Source organism: Schistocerca nitens, chromosome 8, assembly GCF_023898315.1.
Source record: "Schistocerca nitens isolate TAMUIC-IGC-003100 chromosome 8, iqSchNite1.1, whole genome shotgun sequence".
Lineage (NCBI taxonomy): Eukaryota > Metazoa > Arthropoda > Insecta > Orthoptera > Acrididae > Schistocerca > Schistocerca nitens.
In genome coordinates, this window is record NC_064621.1 from 582,040,329 (window position 1) to 582,048,342 (window position 8,014).

Consider the following 8,014-nt stretch of genomic DNA (forward strand, 5'->3'; position numbering starts at 1 on the left):
GCGCGCTATACATCAAAATCCCGAGATCGTTGGAAGGCCCTGCCCACAATGCTCCAAACGTTCTCATATTCGGAGAGATTCGGAAGCCTTGCTGGCCAAGGCAGGGTTAGGCAAGCACGACAGCCAGCAGCAGACACTCTCACAGTGTGCGGGCGGACATTACCTTGCTGAAATGTAAGCCCAGGATAACTTGGCGTGACGGTCAACAGCCGGTCGGTGTGGTCGAGCGGTTCTAGGCGCTTCAGTCCGGAACCGCACGACTGCTACAGGCGCAGGTCCGAATCCTGCGGAGGGCATGGATGTGTCTGATGTCCTTAGGTTAGTTAGGTTTAAGTAGTTCTAAGCTCTAGGGGACTGGTGACCTCAGATGTTAAGTCCCATAGTGCTCAGAGCCATTTGAACCATTCTGAAGGGCAACAAAACAGGGCGTGGAACACTATCGACGTACCCCTGTGCTGTAAGGGTTCCGCGGAAGACAACCAAAGCGGTCCTGCTACAAAAAGAAACGGCTCCCCAGACCTTCACCGCTGGTTGTCGGGCAACAGTCAAGTCGGTATTTTCCACGCCCCTCCAGACGCATCTTCGCTGGCCCTCCGGCCTCAGTTTGAAGCGGGACTCATCACTGACGACAATTTTACTGCAGTCAGTGAGACTCCAGGCCGAGGAAGTTCTCTGTAGGCGCTCCGGACAGCCGTGGGGTACGAACTTGATAGTGGCCCGCCGTATGGAACGACAACCAGTGGTAATTAGAATTATATTAATACCTTCAGCTGCTGACGGGCGTTGATACATATCAACGGGGACAGGTGAAAATGTGTGCCCCGATCGGGATACGAACCCGGGATCCCCTGCTTATATGGTGGACGCTGTATCCATCTGAGCCACCGAGGGCACAGACGATAGTGCGACTACAGGGACTATCTCTCGCACGCCTCCCGCGAGACCCACATTCTCACCTCATATATCCTCACACTACATGTCCGAAAGAACAGACACTATACCCATATAAGTACATAGTTCTGGCACTACCGGCCATGTCATTCTTCTTCTGTGCGCATGCACACATATTCCCCGAACTCTTACGGGACTTGGTAAGAATGTCTTCCCCGAGTAATGAGTGTGTTGGGGTAGGACACTACGAATGCTAATCCCTGTAGTAGGACTATCGTCTGTGCCCTCGGTGGCTCAGATGGATAGAGCGTCTGCCACGTAAGCAGGAGATCCCGGGTTCGACTCCCGGCCGGGACACACATTTTCACCTGTCCCCGTTGATATATATCAACGCCCGTCAGCAGCTGAAGGTCTGTCCGAAAGAACAGACACCATATCCATATAAGTATACCAGTGGTAATGGTCTGCGGTACCATTTCTTTTCATATCAGGAGCCCTTTGTTAGTAATCTGCGACAATCTTACAGCACGCGGTACGTCGACGGTATAATACGCGCCGTTTAGCTGCCCTTCATGACAAGCCGTAGGACGGCTTACTTTTCAGCAAGATAACGTCCGTCTGAGCACGGAGAGAGTTCCTGCTGCTTGCCTTCGTGCTTCCCAAACCCTACCTTGGCCAGCAAAGTCACCGGATCTCTCTTCAATGAAGAACGTTCGCAACAATCTCGGGATCTAACGCGCCAGTTCAGTACGTGAAGGGAGATGAAAAATCAAATGGCTCTGAGCACTATGGGACTTAACATCTGTGGTCATCAGTCCCCTATAACTTAGAACTACTTAAACCTAACTAACCTAAGGACATCACACACATCCATGCCCACGGCAGGATTCGAACCTGCGACCGTAGCGGTCGCGCGGTTCCGGACTGAGCACCTAGAACCGCTAGACCACCGCGGCCGGCGAAAAAAAAAATCAAATAATCATGGAGAATTAGAATACGGTTGTAGGGGAGGGAGCAGAAGAAAGGGTTACTGGAGAATATGGACTTAGTAGTAAGAACGGGAGAGGAGACACTAACTGAGTTCTGCAATAAATGACAGTTAGTAATAACGAATACTCTGTTCAAGAATAACAAGAGCAGTAGGTATGCTTGGAAAATTCCAGGAGATACGGGAAGATTTCAGTTAGATTACACCAAGGTCAGGCATACATTCTGAAATCATATCTTGGATTGTAAGGCTTACCCAGAAGCAGATACAGACTCTGAACACAATTTAGTAATGATGAAGAGTAGACTGCAGTTTAAGAGACTAGTCAGAAAGAATCAATGTCCAAGTATGTGGGATATGGAAGAACTAAGCAGTATGCTTAAAGTTCTCTGAGACTATAGATACTGCGATAATGAATAGCTCAGTATAAAGTTCTCTTGAAGCGGAATGGACATCTCTAAAAACATCAGTCACAGATACTGGAAAGAAAATTTTAGGTAGACAGCAAATATATTAAAGAAACAGGGATTACACGTAGCTTACAGAACAAGAAACACACTCCAGTCACATTTACAAACGACTGATAAACCAGATAAACAGCAAGTAGCGGGTATATACCAGATAGATGGCAAAGAACGTAAATCAGCATATCTGGGGATGGCAGGTAGGAACTTCAAAACAAGATACAAAGAACATCTAAGAAGCTGAAAATATGAAAATAGCCATTCTACCTTCGCGAACACGTGTTTAAACATGGACACGAACTATCCGACATGGGATGTGACACGGCAGTTATCAGAATGAATAATTACAACAAAAAGCTCCTGACATTGCAAGAAAACTTTCACATACAAAGACCCATAGCAATGAAACAGAAGGTACCCGACCAAATCCATACAGGCAAAAACTCTCTCATAATATTAGCCACCAAAACAATAACAAACGAAGATCCGTAATGTAACCAGAATAAATAATTAAGGAATCTCTCTCTCTCTCTCTCTCACATCCCCCCCCTCCCACACACACACACAATAAATGAGAATTATAAAACTATACACAACGCAAACCAAAGATGACAGATAAACACACAACGACCGTTGGCAACACTACACATCGAAAACACACACATGATGATCACAAAATGGAAAGTGCAAGGGATGTATGCGATGTATTCAGTCAAATGTGGGTGAAAGAAAGGCGGAAATTGGCCAACTGACGCATGGAAACTAACGAATAAGTCTCCAGGGCCGCACGCATGAGCTAACAGCGCTGGAAATCGTTAGTAACACCGAAAGATAATTTCACATCACGAAATTTGTGCTAGAAAAGTTGAGTCTCACCTAAAAATACAAGAGAAAAACACGAAAAATGTAACATAATAACATATTGTAACTACCACATAATACGTTTTTTGTATATAAAAAAAGAAAGATGTATTACAGGCCACTGAAGAAGCTTCACAAATAAAAGAAGCGAAATGTGTATGGCAATAAACAAACTCCCATCATACAGAAGCTTACACACTGCTGACTATTACGACTCCCGACTAGTCCGAAGGCATAGATGTGTGTGATGTCCTTAGGTTAGTTAGGTTTAAGTAGTTCTAAGTTCTAGGGGACTGATGACGTCAGAAGTTAAGTCCCATAGTGCTCAGAGCCATTTTTTTGAACTAGTCCGAATAATACTTTTCCTGGCTAAGGCATGAGGGACCGTGAGCTTTTCTGATGGCCTGTTTCTGGTAATGGCGTGCAGGAGATGTACCTGTCCCACATAATTAAGAAAATCCCCTTAATAGACCAATCATACCTCTAAAATGAAATTAATGTTAATTATCAAAATATTTCCAAATACCCAATGAACTTCTAGTATTAAAAGTTGTGGATTCCTTTATTAGACAAGACCGAAACATTTATTTGTAATCATGATAACTAGTTTCGGCTGAAACAGCTAGCCATCTTCAAATCTGAAATTTTATACAATTTTGCACATGAGGGAGATTAATTGTCCTATATTATTTAGGTTATTTCACAAATTTTGTGAATTTTTATGGTTTGTACGTTCTTGTGTTGAAATGTAGGGTATTAGGCACGGAATTGATGGGTCGGAACTGATACAGCGACTGAGCGTGGGCGACGGAGAGATGAAAGTGCAATGCCCCTCGAACAGTCACCAGGGTAATAAATACTCTGACAGGATAATTATTCTTTTGAACTAAATGTAAAATGTTTACTGAGTCATTGAATTTTAAAGACGATGGTCTAGAGATGAATAAAAGAAAAGACGTGTAATTAATTTCAGGAGATTTAAGCGCGTTGCTGGGCGCCATTAGAAATGAAATTATAATTTGATGGAATAGTCAACTTGCTGTTTGCTGTTTACGGATCATTAAATGAAGACTGAAATTATATTCAATCATAAAGGTTAGTGAAAACAATTATTTTATCCGTTTTCCCTGTCTGTATTAGATACTATGGTTTTTTGGCAGAAACAGGGGTGTGTATGCTTTGGTTAGGTAGAAGAACCTGTACATAATTACTCAGTCATTAATTAAATGTTCAGTTCGACAATTTGTAAAAGTTTACCGTTCACTCGACTTCGCCGCACCCACATGTCTACTGAATAGTTTTCCATTTCACCACGACGATCCCTCCAGTTTCATGCATGCCGCATGAATAACTATCATACAAGAAAAGAACAATAGAACATTATAGGAAAGGTAATCCGAAGTCAATAAACACCAGATATAACAAACACTGCTACGTCTAATCATCATGGCGTCAGGAGGCGCATTGTCATCAATAAATTACACACTTCTGTCCAACAGCATTCGGAGTCCAACCTTGTTGTACATATACAACTCAATCAACATGAGTATAAATATCACCTGAAAATATATAAATCAAATAGGAAACATGACGCAGTGTCATTCTACCATTTTAAAACTTATAAAGATTCTTAACTTTTAACATCTATGAGTCACTTATCTCCAACCTAACTGTATTAGGAAACAGCAGAACTTCTAGTAACGACATCTTTCTCGTCTTACGGACCGGCCTACAGGTACTGGTCCTCCAACGTAACTGCTGACTGTGTTCACATTTTTCTGTACACTCACTGTTTGCGACACACTTCAAGGTTGAAAAACATAATTGCACGTTCAGACATTCTTAATTCCTCTCAGATTCAAGATTCGTTCTTCATGCACACTTCTCACTCACTTCACACACATCCCAATAACATGCTAGCTGTCATTTATTTTTAACTATTGAAAATTTTGTATTTTAAGAAAAATTATTTATCTGTAAAACTACTAAAGTTATTGACTTGAAATTTATATACATTACATGTATTCGCAGTTGCGAATATTGACTACCATCAGCTCTAGAATGGGATGACGACAAAGTAAATTTGTGGCGGACCAGCACTCGAACCCAGATTTCCTGCTTACTGCGAGGGTCGACTTACTTTTTGGCTATCTGTACACGACCCGCGGCCAGATCCAATCTTCCATATGTCATCAACCGTGTATTCTACTGTAATCGTACATCCATTATGTATATTCTCTTACGGAGGACACATTTTACCTGAAAGTCGCTTGCCGAGTGTCGGCGAATAAATACACTCCTGGAAATGGAAAAAAGAACACATTGACACCGGTGTGTCAGACCCACCATACTTGCTCCGGACACTGCGAGAGGGCTGTACAAGCAATGATCACACGCACGGCACAGCGGACACACCAGGAACCGCGGTGTTGGCCATCGAATGGCGCTAGCTGCGCAGCATTTGTGCACCGCCGCCGTCAGCGTCAGCCAGTTTGCCGTGGCATACGGAGCTCCATCGCAGTCTTTAACACTGGTAGCATGCCGCGACAGCGTGGACGTGAACCGTATGTGCAGTTGACGGACATTGAGGGAGGGCGTATAGTGGGCATGCGGGAGGCCGGGTGGACGTACCGCCGAATTGCTCAACACGTGGGGCGTGAGGTCTCCACAGTACATCGATGTTGTCGCCAGTGGTCGGCGGAAGGTGCACGTGCCCGTCGACCTGGGACCGGACCGCAGCGACGCACGGATGCACGCCAAGACCGTAGGATCCTACGCAGTGCCGTAGGGGACCGCACCGCCACTTCCCAGCAAATTAGGGACACTGTTGCTCCTGGGGTATCGGCGAGGACCATTCGCAACCGTCTCCATGAAGCTGGGCTACGGTCCCGCACACCGTTAGGCCGTCTTCCGCTCACGCCCCAACATCGTGCAGCCCGCCTCCAGTGGTGTCGCGACAGGCGTGAATGGAGGGACGAATGGAGACGTGTCGTCTTCAGCGATGAGAGTTGCTTCTGCCTTGGTGCCAATGATGGTCGTATGCGTGTTTGGCGCCGTGCAGGTGAGCGCCACAATCAGGACTGCATACGACCGAGGCACACAGGGCCAACACCCGGCATCATGGTGTGGGGAGCGATCTCCTACACTGGCCGTACACCACTGGTGATCGTCGAGGGGACACTGAATAGTGCACGGTACATCCAAACCGTCATCGAACCCATCGTTCTACCATTCCTAGCCCGGCAAGGGAACTTGCTGTTCCAACAGGACAATGCACGTCCGCATGTATCCCGTGCCACCCAACGTGCTCTAGAAGGTGTAAGTCAACTACCCTGGCCAGCAAGATCTCCGGATCTGTCCCCCATTGAGCATGTTTGGGACTGGATGAAGCGTCGTCTCACGCGGTCTGCACGTCCAGCACGAACGCTGGTCCAACTGAGGCGCCAGGTGGAAATGGCATGGCAAGCCGTTCCACAGGACTACATCCAGCATCTCTACGATCGTCTCCATGGGAGAATAGCAGCCTGCATTGCTGCGAAAGGTGGATATACACTGTACTAGTGCCGACATTGTGCATGCTCTGTTGCCTGTGTCTATGTGCCTGTGGTTCTGTCAGTGTGATCATGTGATGTATCTGACCCCAGGAATGTGTCAATAAAGTTTCCCCTTCCTGGGACAATGAATTCACGGTGTTCTTATTTCAATTTCCAGGAGTGTATGATACAGCAGTGCCTATGACATTCTGAATTATGATGAAATGTTCCTTCGGACATTCATGCACGTGCAACGTAATTCGGAATAACATAGACGCGTAATAGTGTATATATCCGCCGACACAGGGCAAGCGACTTTCAAGTAAAATGTCTCCCCCGTACGGGGATACGCATAGTGGAGGAGCGCTTACAGGCAGTAGGCACATGCTTGACGACGTATGGACGTTACGCGTCCGCTCGCGATATGCTGGAAATCCGGGTTCGAGTTCTGGTCCGGGACAAATTTTCACTGTCGTCATTCCGTTCTACAGCTGATGATAGCCAATGTTCGCAATTGCGATTACATTTAATGTATTTAATAACGGCTGTAGTCGCTGCAGGGCCTGTTCCTTCGGACATGCATGCCCGAATGAACTTTGCATCGTAATTCAGAATAACACACACACATTGCAATATCGTTTTAAAATTTGTTTGATGAATTCATATGTTCAAATGTATGTGAAATCTTATGGGACTGAACTGCTAAGGTCATCAGTCCCTAAGCGTGCAGACTACTTAACCTAAATCATCCTAAGGACAAACATACACGCCCATGCCCGAGCGAGGACTCGAAGCTCCGCCGGGACCAGCCGCACAGTCCGTGACTGCAGCGCCCTAGACCGCTCGGCTAATCCCGCGCGGCGATGAATTCATACTATTATATAATTGCATAGTACAAAGTTTCATTAATATGGGACTATGGAAAAGAATAAAAGTGACATCATAGTCGGGAGGAGATACAGTTTGTCTACATTAGTGCACACTGCAGAACGCCGGATGACGCATTCATTGCATGGTGTGAGAACCAAAGATGTCCGGATTGAGCCAGACGTGTCCGGCCGAATACTTACAGATTCGGCATGTCCGGATTTTGTTAGGCTTTTAACATATGCCGTATACAAAGGCCGTTGCGAGGCAATGATGCAAGCGCAATGTGGCCGGTTCAGTTTTATCACATTTTAATTCTCTCTTGTGCCCGGTGAAGTTTTGGTAATTTTATGGCTGTTTAAATTTGGCTTGAAGGTTGTGTCATTACTATCTTATCTTGTGGTCATGCA

At 45.6% G+C, this 8,014-nt stretch overlaps 1 non-coding gene across 1 annotated transcript; it reads left to right on the plus strand.

Annotated features, from left to right (window-relative positions):
* The first annotated feature begins 1,173 nt into the window (after positions 1–1,173).
* Positions 1,174–1,248, plus strand: Trnat-cgu (transfer RNA threonine (anticodon CGU)). Its single transcript has one exon. It is a non-coding gene; the product is annotated as a tRNA-Thr (tRNA).
* The last annotated feature ends 6,766 nt before the right edge of the window (positions 1,249–8,014 follow it).